This window comes from Hemicordylus capensis, chromosome 3, assembly GCF_027244095.1.
Source record: "Hemicordylus capensis ecotype Gifberg chromosome 3, rHemCap1.1.pri, whole genome shotgun sequence".
Classification (NCBI taxonomy): Eukaryota; Metazoa; Chordata; class Lepidosauria; order Squamata; family Cordylidae; genus Hemicordylus; species Hemicordylus capensis.
Genome location: NC_069659.1, coordinates 119,833,021 through 119,852,338, shown reverse-complemented (window position 1 = coordinate 119,852,338; position 19,318 = coordinate 119,833,021). Strand labels below are relative to the sequence as shown.

The 19,318-nt window shown below is 40.2% G+C and overlaps 1 protein-coding gene across 3 annotated transcripts in view; it reads right to left on the bottom strand.

The window, feature by feature from the left end:
* MID1 (midline 1) overlaps positions 1–19,318 on the bottom strand; it is a 325,882-nt gene that overhangs the window by 195,014 nt on the left and 111,550 nt on the right. The gene's annotated exons all lie outside the window — the stretch shown is intronic.

The window sequence follows — 19,318 nt, the reverse complement described above, 5'->3', positions numbered from 1 at the left end:
AGGGATCACAATCTTATATACCTATTACCATGCTGTCCCACCAGAAGATATGGGAGATTCCCTTCTTTCCCCACAGCTGGCCAAGGATGGGAAATACAATTTTGTAGGCCTGTGTTTGGCCCAGTTGGCCAGTCGATTTAATTTGTGTATCAAATGGAGCAGCAAGTGGAGACCGACCAGCAGAATTTACTGGTGGGCCCCTGTATTGGTAGCCTTCTTTACATGCATAGATTGAACTGGGCTCATACCTGAAGCATAGCCATAATAGTGCCCATATTTAAAAAGGGGGAATAGACGTGATCCTGCCAACTATCACCCAATTCGTCTGCTGAGTGTTGTGAGTAAGCTTTATGTGAGGCATTTATATTGGAATTTGCAATGCTGGATGGAGAATGAAGGTATTCTGAGTGGTGAACAGGCTGGTTTTAGAACAGGGCAGTCAACCATGGACCATGCCCTGGTATTACACCCTCTGATTGAGAAATATAGCAACAAACCTGTTCTCTTTGTATGTGGCATTTATAGATTTCAAAGCAGCCTTTGATTCAGTTTCAAGGATAAGCCTCTGCCTCTGGGGAAAATTCAGAGACACTAATATCGATAGATGCTTACTCTTTCTAGAGTGTCTCTAATCCACATGCACTGATGAGTAAATTGTCATCACTCGGCCTCTCTGATGAACATTTGTCATTATTAAATTATAGTCAGGCCAAGGAGATCCTCAAACAGAGGGTCTTGGATACTGAACATCAGAACGATATAAGATCCATCCCGGAGACCACAAGAGGGCACCTAGGTGACTTTAACTGGGAACCTGCTAGCTAGCTATTGTCCCCCTCTTTACTGAGCCATCACAGGGTTTTCCTCAGAGCAAGACATGATGCCTTACTATCAGCAGTCTTATAGAGAAGGTTTTTTTAAAAACCCCTCTGACGAGTTGGTTATGCCCCTGTGGCTCAGGTGAGGCTGAATCTGTCCACCATGTGCTTCGGTTTTATCCTTTTTATAATGATTGCTGGTGCAGTCTTATTTATCCCTTGCTATCACACTTTCCCTGCCGGACTGCTGAATTTTACGCCATACTCCTCCTTGCAGATAAGAAACCTTCTTACACCTACAAGGTGCCAAATTTTGTGCAGCTGCTGTTAAAATCCATCAGCAGTTAACCTCTAAGCCTTCTTTTTAGATGTTGGTGTATTCTGTATGATTTACTACTTATGTAGTATTAATCTGTTTGTATCAAAGTATGCATGTAGTATCATCTGTTTGTATATCTAACTGATCAATGATCATAATAAAGCTATTCATTCATTCATTCATTCATTCAATCAATCAATATGACTATTCCATGTTGCTGCCAACGTTTCTGCATGGCTGCTTTTTTGGATGAGAAGTTTGAGGTGAGAAGACAACTGTCAGTTTCTTATTTGTCATTTGATTCTGACATTCTAGTTTCCTTAAAGCCATGTGTATCTGGCAGAACCCTTTGGCACATCACAAGTGAACATTTAGAGACCAAGAGGGCTTATAAACACCTTTTGTGTTAGAGAAGGGACTGGAAAGAAAATGTGGGAGTATTCTAATGCCATTAATGTATTAAATAAACTGTATACCCTCATTATTTATTTGATTTCTATACTTCCCTTCCAAAAATGTCTCAGGGCGATTTACACAGAGAAATAATAAATAAATAAGATGGATCCCTGTCCCCAAAGGGCTCACACTCTAAAAAGAAACTAATAAGATAGACACCAGCCACAGTCACTGGAGGTACTGTACTGGGCTAGTTGCTCTCTCTCTGCTAAGTAAAGAGAATCACCACATTAAAAGGTGCCTCTTTGCCAAGTTAGCAGGGGTTAACTTGGCAAATTCTCATGTAGAATATTATGGCTATTTTCCATCACTTCAAAAATATATAAGGTACCAAAAAAAATTAAAATTATCAGAATGGTAGAACAAACAAAAAACGCACAATGACAATAATTATTGGAAAGGACAATGATACAGGTTTATAACATCAGTAGTGTAGAGATTGGGGCTGGAAAAAACAAGAACTTGGGATGTTGGGGGAGGAATTATAGAAGTAAATTAATTACCAGTAGGTTCAGAACAAATGAAAGGAAGAATTTATTTGTATAAATTCATTATCACAAAATGTACTGACAACCACTAATTTAGATGGACTTAGCAAAGTTGATACAAATGTATGGAGATTAAGGTCTCCATGAATGATTATGACAACTTAACAAGAGTATCCATATCAGTGAGCTCTACCTAAGTTAATTAGATACTGTATTGGAGTCAGAGGGTTCCTATCTCAATAATACTTTTGTGGTTTCCAGAGACTGGTTGACAACTGTGGGTCTAGGAGTGCCTTTGGTATGAACTAGGAAGGCAATGTTTATGTTCTAGCCTAGCAGTTGACTCTTCATTATTATTGTTATGAATATTTATATACTGCTTTTCAACAAAGTTCTCAAAGTGGTTTACACAGAAAAAATAAGATGTTTCTATCTGCAAATGGTTCACAATCTACTCATAAGTACAGCCCTGCTGGATCAGGCCCAAGGTCTATCCAATCCAGCTTGCTGTTTCATACAGTGGCCCACCAGATGCCTCTGGGAGTCCACAGGCAAGAAGGGAGGGTATACCCTCTCTCTCACTGTTGTTCCCCTACAGCTGGTATTTAGAGGCATCTTAACTCTGAGGCTGGAGGTGAGAGCCTATAGCCACCAGACTAGTAGCCATCAATAAACCTGTCTTCTATGCATTTGTCTAAGCTCCTTTGAAAGCCATCCAAGCTAGTTGCCTTCACCACATCCTATGGCAGATAATTCTATATATTAATTACGCGCTGTGAAAAAAGACTTCCTTCTGTCAGTCCTAAATTTCCCGGCCTTAAGCTTCATGGGATGACCTGTGGTTCTAGTGTTGTGAGAGAGGGAGAAAGATTTCTCTCTGTCCACTCTCTCTACTCCATGCATAATTTTATAGACCTCTAGCATGTCTTCCCAGAGTTGCCTCTTTTCCAAACTAAAAAGCCCCAGACGCTGTAGCCTTGCCTCATAAGAAAGTTGCCCCAGACCTCTAATCATCTTGGTTGTGCTCTTCTGCACCTTTTCCAGTTCTACAAGGTCCTTCTTAAGATACAGTGACCAGAACTATACACAGTACTCCAAATGGCCACACCATAGATTTGTATAAGGGCATTGTGATGATATTATTTTCAGTCCCCTTCCTAATGATCCCTAGCATGGAACTGGCATTTTTTCACAGTTGTCATGCACTGAGTGGACACTTTCCACAAGCTGGCTGCCACAACCCCAGGATCACTCTCCTGGTCAGTCACTGACAGCTCAAACCCCATCAGTGTATGTGTGAAGTTGGGATTTTTTTACCCCAATATGCATTACTTTAGGCTTGCTTAGCTGTATATGCCATTTTGTTGCCCACTCACCCAGTCTGGTGAGCTCTTTTTGGAGCTCCTCACAATCTCTTTTGGATTTCACTACCCTAAATAGTTTAGTGTCACCTGTGAATTTGGCCACTTCACTGCTTACCCCAACATCTATATCATTTATGAACAAATTGTAAACCACCCTGAGTCATTTTGGAAGGGCGGTATAAAAATCAAATAAATAAATAATAAGTTGGGACACCACTTCTTACTTCCCTATAGTGTGAAAACTGCCCATTTATTCATACTCTCTGTTTCCTGTCCTTTAACCAGTGACCAATCCACACATGAACCAGATACTACCCAGCTCCTGTTGGCAATCCCCCAGGTATCATAAAGCTGCTCTGTGACCTTTTTGATTTTAAGCACCAGCAGTCTGGTTCCATCATCGTTCAAATGGAACCCCTCCCTTTTGTACAGGCTTCGCTTGCCCCAAAATGTATCCCTGTGCCTAACAAATCTAAAGCCTTCCTTCTGGCACCACCATCTCATTCACGCATTGAGATTCCTCAGCTTCTCCTGTCTTGCTGGCCCTGCACGTGGAACAGGTAGAACTTCAGATAACACTACTCTGGGGGTCCTGGACTTCAGTATGCTACCTAGCAGCCTAAATTTGGTTTTTATAACCTCCCAACTGCATTTCCCAACATCATTGGTGCCGACGTGCATGATGACAGTTGACTCTTCTCCAGCACTGCCTAATGGCTTTCCAACCATTAAACTCCTAATGGTTTTCCAACCAGGAGATTTACACTCAAGCTGCAAACATCAAAGTTTCATTTAACTGGTATTTTTTAAGATTAGTGGAGCATACTTTAAGTCCTCAAAAACCACCAAGTATTTGTGGCTTACCAATGCAGGTAATAGAGCCTAGACAGGTGGAAAACAGATGGTAGAATTCCTGTACCCATTAGTGCTAGCTATGAAAATCATTCCACTTTTCTTTGTTTAGATTTATTATATGCTTACATTTTACTCAATTTTTAAGAATAAAACCAAGTAGAACATTTCAGTTATTTGCTTAAACATTTATACCAATGTTTATCATTTCTTCTTATGTCTTATCTAATAACTCAGAAGATTTTATAGTAATTCTGCAGCTTCTAGGATTAGACATTAAAGCAGAAATAATAAATGTTTATTAAAACATAAGCACATAACCTATTTTTAATTAGCCAAATTAATTGACTGGAATAAATGGCAGTTCAACAATTTGAAGTATTACATACACAAAATATTATGAGAAATTCTTATCAATAATAATTCTACTTTAAAGGGTACTCTGCTACAAAGAGAAAGTAAGGACCAAACTACATGTTACATTAAGTACTTCACAAACTCTTGCATGCTTCTTTTTTGTTTCATCAAAACTAATTGCAAGAAAAGGGAAACTGGACTGTGACATGGAGAGTGGATTTAACTCTCCCCCCCCCCCCATGCTTCTGATTAGGAAACAGAAGTCAAGCACACAAAGCAGCAGGAGTAAGGGACTAGCAGCAGGAATGAGGGGCGAACCCAATTGTGAGATAAACCCAATTGGGTCTGGACCAATGTGAAATAGGGTAAGGGGAACTCTTATTCTGGATTCATCTCCCTTCTGAAGTTCATTACCATCACTAGTGGCAAGATCAGATTGGCAATCCTTACAATATTGACCAAGGACTCATCTCTGAAGAGCAGCAGACTACAGATTAGGACTGATAAACCTGATTTAAAATAATAATACGATACGATAAGTCTTTATTGTCATTGTCCTGTACAGAACAACGAGATTGAAAGAATCTACAACAACCTCTACCAGACCTAACAAGAAATAGCTAAATATATCCCAATATACCCCCCCCATACCCATTGCCCTAAAAAACTCTAAAAAGAAACACTAAAAAAATTCTGAAAAACAAAAACCCTGTCAGAAACTGTATTTTGCTGCATTCAAAGCTAAAACCGCTTTTGGATAGAAACTATTTCTCAATAGTTAAACTAATAATAGTTTATTTAACATTTTTCTCATTTACAACGTATTAAGTTCCCATTATAATTGTATCGCACCCTTTTACCCACCTCCCACTTCCATATTCATCCAATGAAGAAAAGAAGGAAAGTAGAGCAAGAGGAAAAAGAGGAAGAGAAAAATTACTGTAACATATGGGTACCTAGGTGGATTAGCAATAAGGAGATTAGGAAATGTATGGTTGTCTTCTAGTGTACATATAGTTCTAGGAAGTTGTGCCAAATTCTTAACCACTTTGCTAATTTATCATCTTTGTTGAAGGTCCATTTTTCAGGCAAAGCTAGATCAAGTACCCAGTCCAATAGTCACCTTCCAGTGTTATGAGAGATCGAGTACTGGGAATATAGTACTGGGAATATATATACTGAGTACTGGAAGTACTGGGAATATATATACTGGGAATATATATACTGGGAATATATATACTGAGAGATTGAGTACTGGGAATATATATTGAGATGGGGAAGTTTAAAATGGCTTAACAATGGGATATATTTTTTCAGACTATCTCTTAATTAACAGACATCAAAAAAGTATTATTTAAAACTGTTTTTTAAAAGGATGTATATCCTATAGAAGTCTGTATTAAAAGAGTTTTAAAAAGCAAGCTCATCATGGAAGCTAGATAAACTTGTTTTAAAAAACCTTTTTAGGACAGACTTTTATAGGACATCCTTTTAAAAATCACTTTTTAAATGATACTTTTTGTGATTTCTATTAAGAGAGAGTCTGAAAGTGATACCTCATTTTACAGCCATTTTAAACCTCTCCATCTCGTTATATATTGACCCATTTCAACCAGCTCTTCAGCTCTCATAACATTGTTACTTGGTGCATATTATACTTTGCATATTATTCCCTTGGTGCATATTATACTTTGGATGATCCCTAATTAGTTCTGTTATGCATGTTTTTATCAGTCCTTCATTTGCCTGCTCTCTTTTATAATAGATGGAGCAGGAAGCTCCATCCTAGTATGGAGTATTGAGTATGCTAGTCCACGCTTCTATGCATTTTTAGCTTTTCTTATGAACCAAAGTCCTTCATTTTACCAGCAATTAGTGAAAATCAGTCTTTGGGGAACATATATTCGGGCTGAAAAAGAAAACATTCTTAAGCCTACAAAGATAGGCACCACTGCTCCATGCTGGAATTGGGGCTAATTAAGATGTTGATGGAATCTGTGCTAATCATGGCCCTACCACAGTCTACTGGATTAGCATGTAAATTGGTAAACCATGTTCTGAAATTGTCTCACCATCTGAGGTCTAATTACTGGCTAGACATAACAAACAATGGCTGCATTTATAGAAAAAGAATTGACAAAATAGAAATGGATGTGTTTTTTTTTTTGTTGTTTTTTAAAAAGGAAAAGCCTAGTGAAATAGGCTTTGTGGGGGGAAACAGTCATGGAGGGGAGACTAAATTTGCACACGCACAAACATATTTATAAGCACTTTGGTTCTTAGCCATGATTCACTGGATCCAAGACACTAAGACAAAGAGCACACACTTCAGGACTAGAACTTACAATGGATATCTCTTATATAAATGTCTGATTTCTTGATAAGCTAAATCTACTTATCCCAATCATAGCATCAACAATATAAACATTATTTTTGGTCTATATATCACACAATTTTCTTTAAAGAATTGGTACTTTTTAGATTTAATAATAAAACAGCAGTAAGGCATTTACTTTCTGTACTGTGGTTTTTAAAAACATAGTAATGTGATGAAATAATAATCCAAGGGCTGATTTGAACAAGCACCAGGGGACTGAGGCAGAAGGCTTGGCGGGGAGGGGAGTAGGGCAGAAGGTGGGGGAGTGTACAGAGCGAGCGAGAGAGGCGCTGTGGGGGGGAGGGACAGAGCGAGCGAGAGAGGCGCTGTGGGGGGGAGGGACAGAGCGAGAAAGAGAGGCGCTGTGGGGGGGAGGGACAGAGTGAGGGAGAGAGCTGTGGGAGGACCAGCCAAACGAATTCTCCCAACTAAACCCAAAAAGGAAGTGAACTGCCGCACAGATGCTCTGTGTGGATTCAGCTAGTTCTTATCATAACCTTTATCTTACAACTCTCACTAGGTTGCCAAACCAACATTTCAAAATTAAGGTATGCTGTAGACATCGCTTATATACTGAAGCTGAACAGAGCCTGTATTGTTGTGAAATAAAAGAATCCATTATTATGTTTGATGAGGCTGTGATGTCTTGAAATAAAGAATAAGCAATCCAGGGACATCTGGCAAACTGAACTGGCACAAAGCAGGTTTCCTATGGTCTATTCCAATGCAAAATTATTTTGCTAACACACAATGCACAACTTATCAGAAGTGTGTTCACTTCCTTACTGGCATTCATTCCCTAATTCTTACATTAGTAGGGTAACATGTGAACATTCAGATTTTTGAAATGTGTCCACTACTAGCTTTAATCTTCTGGCACTGACATCAATCAATAGCACATTCCCAACTTTTTTCTGGGAGAAAAAAGCTTGACTAACTGGGTTTTGTGAAGAAAAAGCCATTCTATATACAGTGTGTATAGAATCACATAACTCTGCTTAGCAACAGTTATTTGGTTTGTCTTGAATCTCTCCATCCAGAGTTTAGGAGCAGATAAACTAAATGGGATATGAAGTCAGAGAATGCAATAGGCATTAATTCTGATCTCACTTAATCCATGGTAAACCACAATTTTTCCACTTACTGAAGTCACAGCAATATCAAGCAGATCTCTGAGAATGCTGAAACACCAATGACTGAAATGAAGAGTTGTAACTGGCTGTTGCAACAGCTATGTTTTTGAGGTATTACAGGATGTTTCTTGAGTTTGGTTGCCAATACCAAGCGCCCCTCTAGCATTTTAAAAGAATCATTCTTCACAAATAGCATGATAAAAATATTCAAATTCAACTGCTGCTGCTGCCATCAAATAAAACACTAATAATAGTTGACTCTATTTTTAACATACACCTCTAAATGAATTCTACTCCATATGCTTCAAAGCCTCAGAAGAATGTGGCAAGAGGCATAAAGTGTACTGTATGCAAGGAAGTACTCTCTTCCCCTCTGCTTTAATCAGACTGAAAAAAGGCATATTTTGCATCTCCCACAGTGGCATTGACTTGCATACCTGGAGAAAAGTCACAAAGAATAATCACAGCCAATTTCTAGTACTTCCTCTCCACAGGATTGAAAGCTTGAATCTGCTTGTCTAGTATAGGTATCACAGCAGGTCACAAGAGTGAAAAGTGGCTTCCAAGATAACTGACTTATAAAACCATTCCACCTGCTACTACTCTGCATCCTGAATTTCATTATCAGCCAAAGTTATTTCACAGTCATTCATCACACTGAGCCCCTGCACCACATTTTATTTATTCATTGTGTGTGTGTGTGTGTGTGTGTACAGACACACACACAGGGGGCGTGCGTACATCTCAAATCACAATTCATTCTCATTTCTAGGATTTCCAATTTTATAGCAATTGCAATTTTAGCTGTAACCCTTGCTTAGGAACTAATATAATTTTATTTGCTTTATTCATATTAGATTAAATTGGTTATTTTTACATTTATAGCCTGCTCTTCTCCAAGGATCCCAGAGTGGTATACATAATTATCTTTACCTCCACCACAACCCTCTGAGAGATAAGTGACTGGCCCAGAGTGACCCAGTGAATTTCATGGCTGAATGGGGATCCTAGTACAACACTGTACAACACCATGCTTATCTACAAATTATGCAACTATCTGCAAACTTATTGCACTTAGGTCCCATTAAAGCTTACATTAGAGTTGTAGACTATAACTCTAATGTAAGCTTTAATGGGCATATATTAACCTTTGCTAAAATGGTGTGGAACTGGTTTGGATAGAAAGACTACACCCATGAACAGCAGCCAAAGCATTAATCAATAAAGTTGATTAATCAGGCTAAAACTTGATTAAAGGGTTTTCTTAAAAATGGTGGGTAAATCAAACATTTTTAACTTTTTCTTTGATATAATTGCAAGTTAAAAGGACTCAGTAGTCTGCCTAGGCCAAGCTTACAATCTTTATTTATAGTTGTAGTGAGCAGCCTTCCAGCTCTAATAGAGTTAACAGGAAGTAAAACCCTATCCTTGATTGACAGGCTGGTGACCCTAAGTCTTGGCCATTCAGTCAACCAGGTGGGTGGGACATGAGGGATTCTAGGGCTGCTGGGATGAAGTAGAAATGGGCTGGGGAGAGGAATATGGAGGATGACCATGCTCTCTCTCTAGGTAAGTCTGCAGATTCTTGAGAGACAGAATTACAGGGGCTTGATCTCACCAGGGCTTTGGGGAGATCAAGTGGCAGGAAGCCAGGCTGTGGCTTTCAGAAGTTAGTGTAGGAGAAAGTATGTTTAGTAAGACTTTGCGCTAGCAGTTTTTTAATTTTCTGGAAGTGTGTTTAATAAGACTTTGCGTTAGCAGTTATTTTATTTTCTGTGTGGTGCTTTGCAATTCCTAAATATCTGTTTCTTGTAATTGAATAACTAAGATTAATTACGTGCTGCGTACAAAATATCTGGGCATTTTGAATCTTCTTGCAAACATTTCTAAGTGCAACCAAAAAGCTCAAATCTAACCCCCATCCAGTTTATAGCAAGGTAATAAAAGGGTTTTCTTGGTTTCTCTGCCTCAAGCCTCCCAGAGTTGTTTATTAACTCAGCAGGAGAAAGCGGAGAGAGGGAGGGGGAGCCTCTAGTGCAAAACATCTCCAACAGAGCTGCTTAGCCCAGCTGTCATTACCTCTCTCTACACGCGCAGGCATACACTGCAGGTATATACGTGGGAGATTAGTTGTTTTTATATTTTTGCCTGTTAGCAAGGGGAAGTAAAGTTTTGGAATGGGAATTTTTTTATTCATTCCAATTCCCATTAAGAAAAGCATTTAAGAGTGAGTTGGTGGCAGCAGTTTAAACTACCAGAGTTCTCCTTTTTCTTTCTTTAACTTCTTGCCTTAGAAGTTAAAGTTTAAAACCTAGTCAGTTGCATAGTTCGGGCGGGGGGACTCAGCAAAAACCTCCATGTGGGTTAGCTGGCTGGGACCGGTTCAGTACAATAGTCATCAGGTAAATTGGAATAAAGGATATTTAGTTATGTTGGGATACTGAAATATGGTGCCATGATTTAGGGTGTGTCTTCAATTTACTTAGCAGATTTCAGTACAGTAGATAAAGTAGATTTAGTAGTATATTACTTTATTTTCTAGACATACCACAAAAACTCAACAATCTGAATTTATCAGTATGGTCTCAAGCCATTTCTGCAGTTCAAGGTCAATAAGCACATCTGTTGCCTTCTGTATGCCAGTTATAGTCTGCTACCACAAAATCACACCCAGCCATTGAATATAATGGAAATACTTGAGAATAAACATGTTTTGTACTCTTAGTTTGTCCTGTAATGCACCCATACCTGAAGTTATTATAAGCAACATGTTCAATATCATTACATTTTATCTAGTGCAAGAATAATACTAAGACACAGAGTGAAATGTGGAAACCCAACTACTAAAACCCTCTTGTATGACAATGATCAGAGAGACAAGAGATGTCAAAGACAGAAATGGGGTGACTCATTCCTCTTTCACATCCAATTAGAGATAAAATGAAATATTATCATTGCATCTAGACGATCCCAGGTTCAATCCCTGACATCTCCAGGTATAGTAGGGGTAGGAATGACTCCTGCCTGAAACCTTGGAGAACCATTGCCAGTCAGAGTAGACAATACTGTGCTAGATGGCCCAATAGTCTGACTTGGTATAATGCAACTGTGCTGCCACATGGAAAACCAGGTAGTATACTCCTGTGGTCCTATCTTCAGTAGTGACGATGTAGGGCCTATTCACATGCGCAGGCAAAACCGGGCTAAGGAACCCAGTCTAGTTTTGTTGGCACGTGTGAACCACCGGGAGCCGCGTCACAAACCTGCTAAGGGACCCTGCCACTTAGCTGGCTTTTGGGTGCAAGGGTGCCCCAAAACTGCTAATTGATCATGTGTCGGTATCGCATGCCTCCGCACAGCACCTACACATGACTTGCCTGCTAACAAGCATTGAGAGGCTCCCCATAATGCACTGTGCACTCACGAGGTGCATTATGGAAGTTCCGGGTGGGGGCCTCCTGACCCCAGAAACTCCCAGCAAGGGAGAGAGGATCGTCTGCAGGGAAGGTAAGCATTTTGAGGTTTCCTTTCCTTGCCCCTTTTGAGCCCTTTTTCCAATTGTGAGAAAGGGCTTGTAATGTGCTAGGATGTTCCAGGAGAAGTCACAAGACAGGTCTGGTGAACAGAACTAATATCAGTGCTTCAAAAGTTCTCTTTTGAGGCACTGACTATGTATGTATTACTGTTTATAATATGATTAACATGTATTTCCACACACATTCTGTTCTGATGATAGAGTACAATGAATGTGTGTTTAGCCAAAGGTCTGTACAGAATCTATGCATCTGCAATCCATGCACATATCAGGAATCCTGCAAAAAAGAGAAATAGTCTAGGTATATACAAATTCCACATATTTAATTCTGTTCAGACCCATCTATGCCTGAGCATATGAAAGTCACAGGCAGGGTCTTCCACCATGATCTATAAGAACATAAGAACAGCCCTGCTGGATCAGGCCCAAGGCCCATCTAGTCCAGCATCCTGTTTTGCACAGTGGCCCACCAGATGCCACTGGAAGCCACAGGCAGGAGTTGAGGGCATGTCCTCTCTCCTGCTGTTAATGCCCCACAACTGGTACTCAGAGATCCTGCCTTTGAGGCTGGAGGTGGCCTGTAGCCCTCCGACTAGTAGCCGATGATAGACCTCTCCTCTATGAAGTTATCCAAACCCCTCTTAAGGCATCCAGGTTGTTGGCTGTCACCACATCTTGTGGCAGAGAATTCCACAAGTTGATTATGCATTGTGTGAAAAAGTACTTCCATTTGTTGGTCCTGGATTTCCTGGCAATCAATTTCACTGGATGACCCCTGGTTCTAGTGTTATGGCAGAGGCAGAGGAATTTCTCTCTATCCACTTTCTCCACACCATGCATGGTTTTATAGACCTCTATCATGTCTCCCCACAGTAGTCTTTTTTCTAAACTAAAAAGCCACAGGTGTTGTAGCCTAGCCTCATAAGAAAGGTGCTCTAGGCCCCTGATCATCTTGGTTGCCCTCTTCTGAAGCTATTCCAGTTCTACAATGTCCTTTTTTAGATGTGGTGACCAGAATTGTATGCAGTACTCCAGGTGTGGCTGCACCATAGTTTTGTATAAGGGCATTATAATATTAGCCGTTTTATTTTCATTCCCCTTCCTAATGATCCCTAGCATGGGATTGGCCTTTTTCACAGCTGCCATATATTGAGTCGTCGTAATCCAATCTAAAACTGATTGCAAACTCCTCATTGACTTCAAAGCATTTGCTTTTTATTAGATAGTGAAAATGCATCCATATAACACAGTAGATATATTGCTATTCAAAGAGCTGCCATTTTCCTTCACAAATAAGATTCATAAATTTCATGGCTTGATAAAAATAACTGAATACCATCAGTAGACATATGACTAAAAACAACATAATGCTTTAGCTAAATTTGTTTGGCTAACATTTAAAACCATATTGAAACAGCAATTGAATTGCATAGCTTGTTCTCAAAAAGACATGTAGAGTTTGTTATCCTATACATACTTACTGTACATACTTACTGATTACAGTTCACTTTGAAAAGTGTAGAATGGCAGTAACAAAACAAAAAAGAAGGATATACACTGTTAAGCACATAGTACTAAAAAAATCAACATAATTCTAAAGAGCTAATTAATTTGCTTGGGGGTCAACCCCCTTTATTTCATTCAGTAATCTTTTGCAGTTTGTACATTTATCCCAGAAGGGATCCTGTAGCGAATGTGGGGGAGGAGTCAGAAAGGAAGAGGGAAGAAATGGAGGAGAAAATGGAGTTGTTGCTGAATAAACCTTTACACAACCTCTACACAAGATGTCCTTGTGTGGGGGGGGGGGGAAGTAGCTATAAAACATTTGGTGATTATATTTTGAACCAGCTAAGAATGTGATCCTGCAAAGCTTGTCAATGTTCCTGGAACCTCGTTTCATTGCATTATTGGGCCAACATTCCTGAACTGCTTTCTACTACTGTTGCTGCTGATTGTTTCTCCAGCTTTCTGATCTGCACAACCGCTGAATGTATTTTCCCCCTCTCAATCCTGGACTCTGTTGTTCACTGGATGCCCACTGCAGCATGGCTCAGAACCCACCTTCACCTTGTTTTTCCTGTCCACTCCAGGAGAACGGGCTGTTCCCTGGAAACAATGGAGGTCCTATTTCTGCAATTACCTCCTCACCATACAGAACCCTGATTTTACTCCAACAAAGCAGAAGGTTATATTGTTTCACTGCCTGGGCATTGAAGACTAGAGAATATATAATCATTTGCCCTTTCCTGCCCACTTGAATGGGGATACCAATTCTTATGCTCTTCAAGCCTTAGATGATCATTTCAACCCTACTTTGAATGTGATTTCTGAATGTTACAAGTTCTATTCTAGATCCCAACTGCCTGGCAACTCTATGGATCAGTATGTCACAGCATTGTGTGCCTGTCAGTTTGCCAATTTTATTAATGAAATGATCAGGGATCAGATTGTTATGAAAATAAACTGCTCCAAATTGCGTGAAAAACTGCTATTGGAGTGGAAACTTACCTTAGATAAAGTTATAGAGATGTCCAGGAGGGTGGAAAATGCTCTGCACTGTGCCAAATAACTCTGTTTGGTACCCCAAAACCCACCTCAGGCAGTTCAGTCTAAATCCTTCCAAACTCAAATCTTTTCAAATGGCACTGCCCCAGAAAGTGGCAGCACAAAAGAGGAGATACCAAAGCTACCAATGTGGAGAGACTGCCCAGGAAACCAATTTTGCTCACTGTCCTGCTCAGGTAACTTGCAACAGGTGCAAAAGAAAAAAGAAAAGAAAAAGAAGGGACGCTTTGTTGAGGTTTGCAACAGGCTTGTGCCCGAAACATTTCGGCGGCCATTGAAAAGGCCGCCGAAACGTTTCGGGTGTGGGGGCGGATTCGGGTGTGGGGGCGGATTCGGCGATTCGGCGCTGGCGGGGGTAGGGCTTTAAGGGCGGGGGAGAGTGTACTCACCCCCCCGCCGCGTTTCCCCCACCGGCGCTCTCTGAATTTTAAGCCCCTTGGGGCAGCAGCGTTCCTCCCTGCCGCCCCGTGCCCCCCGTCGGCCGGAAGTGGCCGGAAGTCCCGAGCGTGTGTGCACCACATGCTCGGCACCGATAATTTTTCGTGCACAACCCTAGTTTGCAAGTCTGTTGTCCACTCCATTACTGATTCACGATCTGCTAAAGGTGAGGCGGCTGAACCATTTCCTGACAGCATTTTAAGTGTGACTGAATCAGAGAGTGATTCTCCACATTGTCAAGTTAAACTTAATGGCCATGAAGAGTGTGGATGCTGGCTGACTCTAGTTTTCCGTACACTAACATTTCCTATCTACTTCACAAGAAACTCCTTACTACATAAAATCTGCACCTGCAGCCTGCAGACATCCAACCATGGCGATATGGATATTGCCATAAATGGATACTTCACTGCTGTCCTGGAATACAAAGAAGGTGCTGCAGAAGGAAAGTGTATGTGTCACCAAAAGGAGTCTCAATATTGGGCTGGAAACATCAGAAAGATCTATGCATTGGGTTAGACCCAAATAGCACCCATATTACAGATGATGGAGAATCTATATGCTAATATGACTGCTGATTTCTTGGACATTTGGGCTGCTACTCCTGCCACTGCTATACATTTCAAACATAAAATGCAGATGAAGTCAAATGAAATACCTGTATAACGCAAGTGAGGAACGTGCCCATAGCATTGTGCCAACCACTTAGAGAGGAGCTCTTAAGACTACAGCACGCTGACATCCTAGAGTCTATTGATTCATCAGAATCAGTCTTTCCCATTGCTCTTGTGCGGAAATCAAATGATACACTATGAATGTGCATATATTTAAGAAATGTGAACTCCAACATGGTCATGGATTGTCATCAATTACCCAATATCAATGAAATGCTGCTTACTCTGAAAGAGGCCTCAGTGTTCACAACTTTGGACTTGTCTTTGTCTTGTCATCAAATTCCTCTGCTCAAGAATTCTCACAAATACAAAGCCTTCATTACCCCAGAGAGTCTTTTTCAATACAAAAGACTGCCCTTTGGATTAGCCTCTGCAGCTTCAGAAGCTAATCGGTATTTCAGTGAAATTGGTATTTCAACAAATGATGCATGCAATTTTGGGGACTATGGATAGCATCACTTACTTTCAGGATGACATTTTAGTGTATGGCACATCCATTGAGGAGCATGATGCTAAACTGACAGAAGTCTTAAGAAAACTCTGAAAACACAAACTTACTATCTCTGCAGAGAAATATCACTTTTGCACTCACTCAGTGATTTACTTGGGACACACAATATCTCAGAGTGGCATACATCCCAAAAATACTTGGTGAAAGCTATTCGGGAAGCATCTGAGTGAAGGGTGCACTTTGCTGGGTGAAAGGTGCACTTCACTCATTTTTAAAAACTCTGTATTACTCTAAATTTGTTAGTCAATTTGCCTCAAAGGTTGCTCCATTGCATCTTCTTTTTTAAAAGAATGTAGCATTTAACTGGGATGCATCCTGCAAGGCTAGTTTTCAGACCAGCCATTGCTGAAAGCCCTGCTCTCACTTTTTTTGACATCAATGGGCACACTATTGTAACCACTGATGCTTCTGAATATGGTTTGGGTGCTGTCTTGACCCAGCAAAAAAGGGGACAGGTGAGTTACAGTTGCCTTTGCTTCCAGAGTGCTTACTGCTTCAGAGAAGATGTATTCTGTCATTGAAAAAGAAGCTCTAGCATGTTTATGGGTGATGCGGCACTTCAGGACTTACTTGTGGGGCAGAAAATTCACTTTACGGTCAGATCATAAACCCCTATCTGCTTTATATACTATTAAGGGATCAAGTCAAACAATGCTAAGAATAGCCAAATGGATCACCAGACTTATGGATTTTGATATCCAGATGGAATATCTTCTAGGTCTTTGAAATACAACTGCAGGTTGTTTATCTGATTTCTACTTCCAGACCAAGAGGAGACCCCAGAAGACAAGGGTGAAGGAGTAGTAATTAAACAAAAAGCTTCATTCTCTCATGGAGTGATCACGTCTTCTGAATGGAAAGCGGTCCTCAATGCTGATCAAGTGCTTAAACCTTACATAACAAATAACTTAAACCATAATTTAAACCTTACATAACAAATGGATGGCCATGTAAAAACAAGGTACCTGAACATCTTCAACGATACAGGCACACCGCAAGTGAGGTGTCCCTTCTCAATGAGCTAATGCTGAAGACTGAACGTTGTTTGGTGGTACCAACCTCCTTACAAGCAAAAGGGATCAACATTGACCACAAAGGTCACCTGGATATGAGCTTGACTAAAAGGCAAATCAAAGAAGGTTTTGGTGTCCAGGTATAGACAAACACATTGAAAATTTAATCCAGCACGGTAGGGCTTCTGCTGCATCTGACAAATTGCAGAAAATGTTTACCACCCCCTTGACTCCAACAGAGTATCCCAATGGTGCCTTGAGAAAAACATTCTCTGGTCTGTATATAATGGGGCCTTTTGATAACCAACCCACAAAACAAAATTTGATATAGTAGTGGTGGATTACTATTTCAGGGTGCCAGAAGTGTGGCATTTGCTGACAGCATTACTACAAACAAGGTGGCCCAGTTCATGGCTGTAGTTTTTGTGTGGGAAGGTCTTCCTAAAGAACTAGTGACTGACAATGGGACACAGCTTACCTCATTTGAAATGGAGCAATACTTGCATAACCATGGGATAAAACACAAGTCTCTTTCCCTGTACCATCCCTGAGGGAATGGCTTAGTGGGAAGAATGAACAGATTAGTGAAAGAAAGTTTACAACTGGCTATGCAACAACTCTTGAAGAGGCAATCTGTGAAATACTATTTGCTTATCACTGCTCCTCATTCTACTACAGCAAAATCACCTTTTGGATTACTGAGAGCATGCAAGCCTATCACCAATGGCAACAACTGATAGGGCTTTCTGTGTCATCCCACCCTTGGGATGCAGAGATTCATGATCAGGCAAAGGAAAAGCAACAAAAATATAAATTGTATTTAGATCAGAAATGGGGTGCGAAACAGCGTACATTTCAGGTGAGGGACTTTGTTAGAGTATGGCTGGCTTATAAAGTGAGAAAGTGATGTTCCCAATATTTTGGACCAAAACCAATAATTAAAATCTGAGAAGATTCTGTCATATTGGATGATGGAAAGAAATGGAACAGTTCGAGACTTTGCAACATGCATACTATGAGAAAAGAGGGAAGGGATTCTGATCTCAAGAAGGACTGAAGAAGAATTTGATCTTGCCTCCAGTTTTGACCTTGCAGATGAGGTTGATGAAAATGATGGACATTCCTCGGTACCAGAAGAATAAACGGCTCTTGTGTCAGAGAACCCAAGACCTAGGTGAAATGTGAGTGATAAAAGACTACCTAAAAGATTTTGTTACTAAATTTTAAATCAATTCAATTTTTGGTTGTTATAAAGGGGAGGGATGTGTTGTATTCCATCCATTAAACTTTTTCAATTTATTTGGACATTTGCCCCAGGGAGGAACCTGTAGAGAGTGTAGGGGAAGAGTCAGAAAGGAAAGGGGAGGGAATGAAGAAGGAGAAAAGATAGTTGTTGCTGAATAAAACCTTAGTTAATCTATTTAAGATTTCCTTGCAGCGGGGAAATGCTTGATTAACAAGCGGAAGGTACCGGTTCAAATCCACGCTACTACTATATCAGGTAGGAGCGATATAGGAAGATGCTAAAAGGCATCATCTCAGACTGCGCGGGAGATGGCAATGGTAAACCCCTCCTGTATTCTACCAAAGAAAACCACAGGGTTCTGTGGGCGCCAGGAGTCAGAACCGACTTGATGGACCACTTTACCTTTATGAGGGAAGCAGATATAAAACACCCCCCACCCATCAACATGATGGTGAAAGACTATTCATTTGTCCAAACTGACCTGGTCTGAACTGCAAACTCTAAATTAAAAATTAAACACAATTAACTCATGTCTGTAGGGATGTGTCTTTGTGTGTCTGTCTGTGGTTTGGGGGAGAGGTGGAAAGAAAATGCGAGTATTAGTTCTAAAGTTAGTGCTCTCTTTCTAAGCAAATGGCTTACTTCCTAACCCCAGGTTATGCATCACTGTGGCTAGCTCCACTTTTAGCTCTAAAAAGATTTCCCTGAGAAACTGGTGTTTCAAAAGTGTTCCCTAACAGTTCATCATATGAATCGGATACATATCACCAAAAGCTCTTAAGTAAGCCTGTGAAGATGAATATAAAAATATGCACTTCCTTCCCTTGAGTCTCCAGAAAATAACACAACTATTAAGTTGTGGCTTACTTAACAAGTGACTAAAAACAGAGTTTATTCATATGCAATAATAAATATAATAGGAAATTTCAGATATGCATTTTGAATAAAATGGTAAGGGCTGAATCTCACAGTCTGCCATTTAAAATAAATAAGAGTAGTGGAAAAGTGCTGGAAAAACTAACAAGTTAGGTCAAAGAAAGTTCCTGGTTCTCTGTCAATCACCACTTTAACTGTTGTCAGTCATTCTCACTTCCTTTATGTGATTTCTGATTGACCACAAAGGAAACTTTTGTTTGTAATTATGGCTTTGCTGTTTATGAGACCCAGAAGAA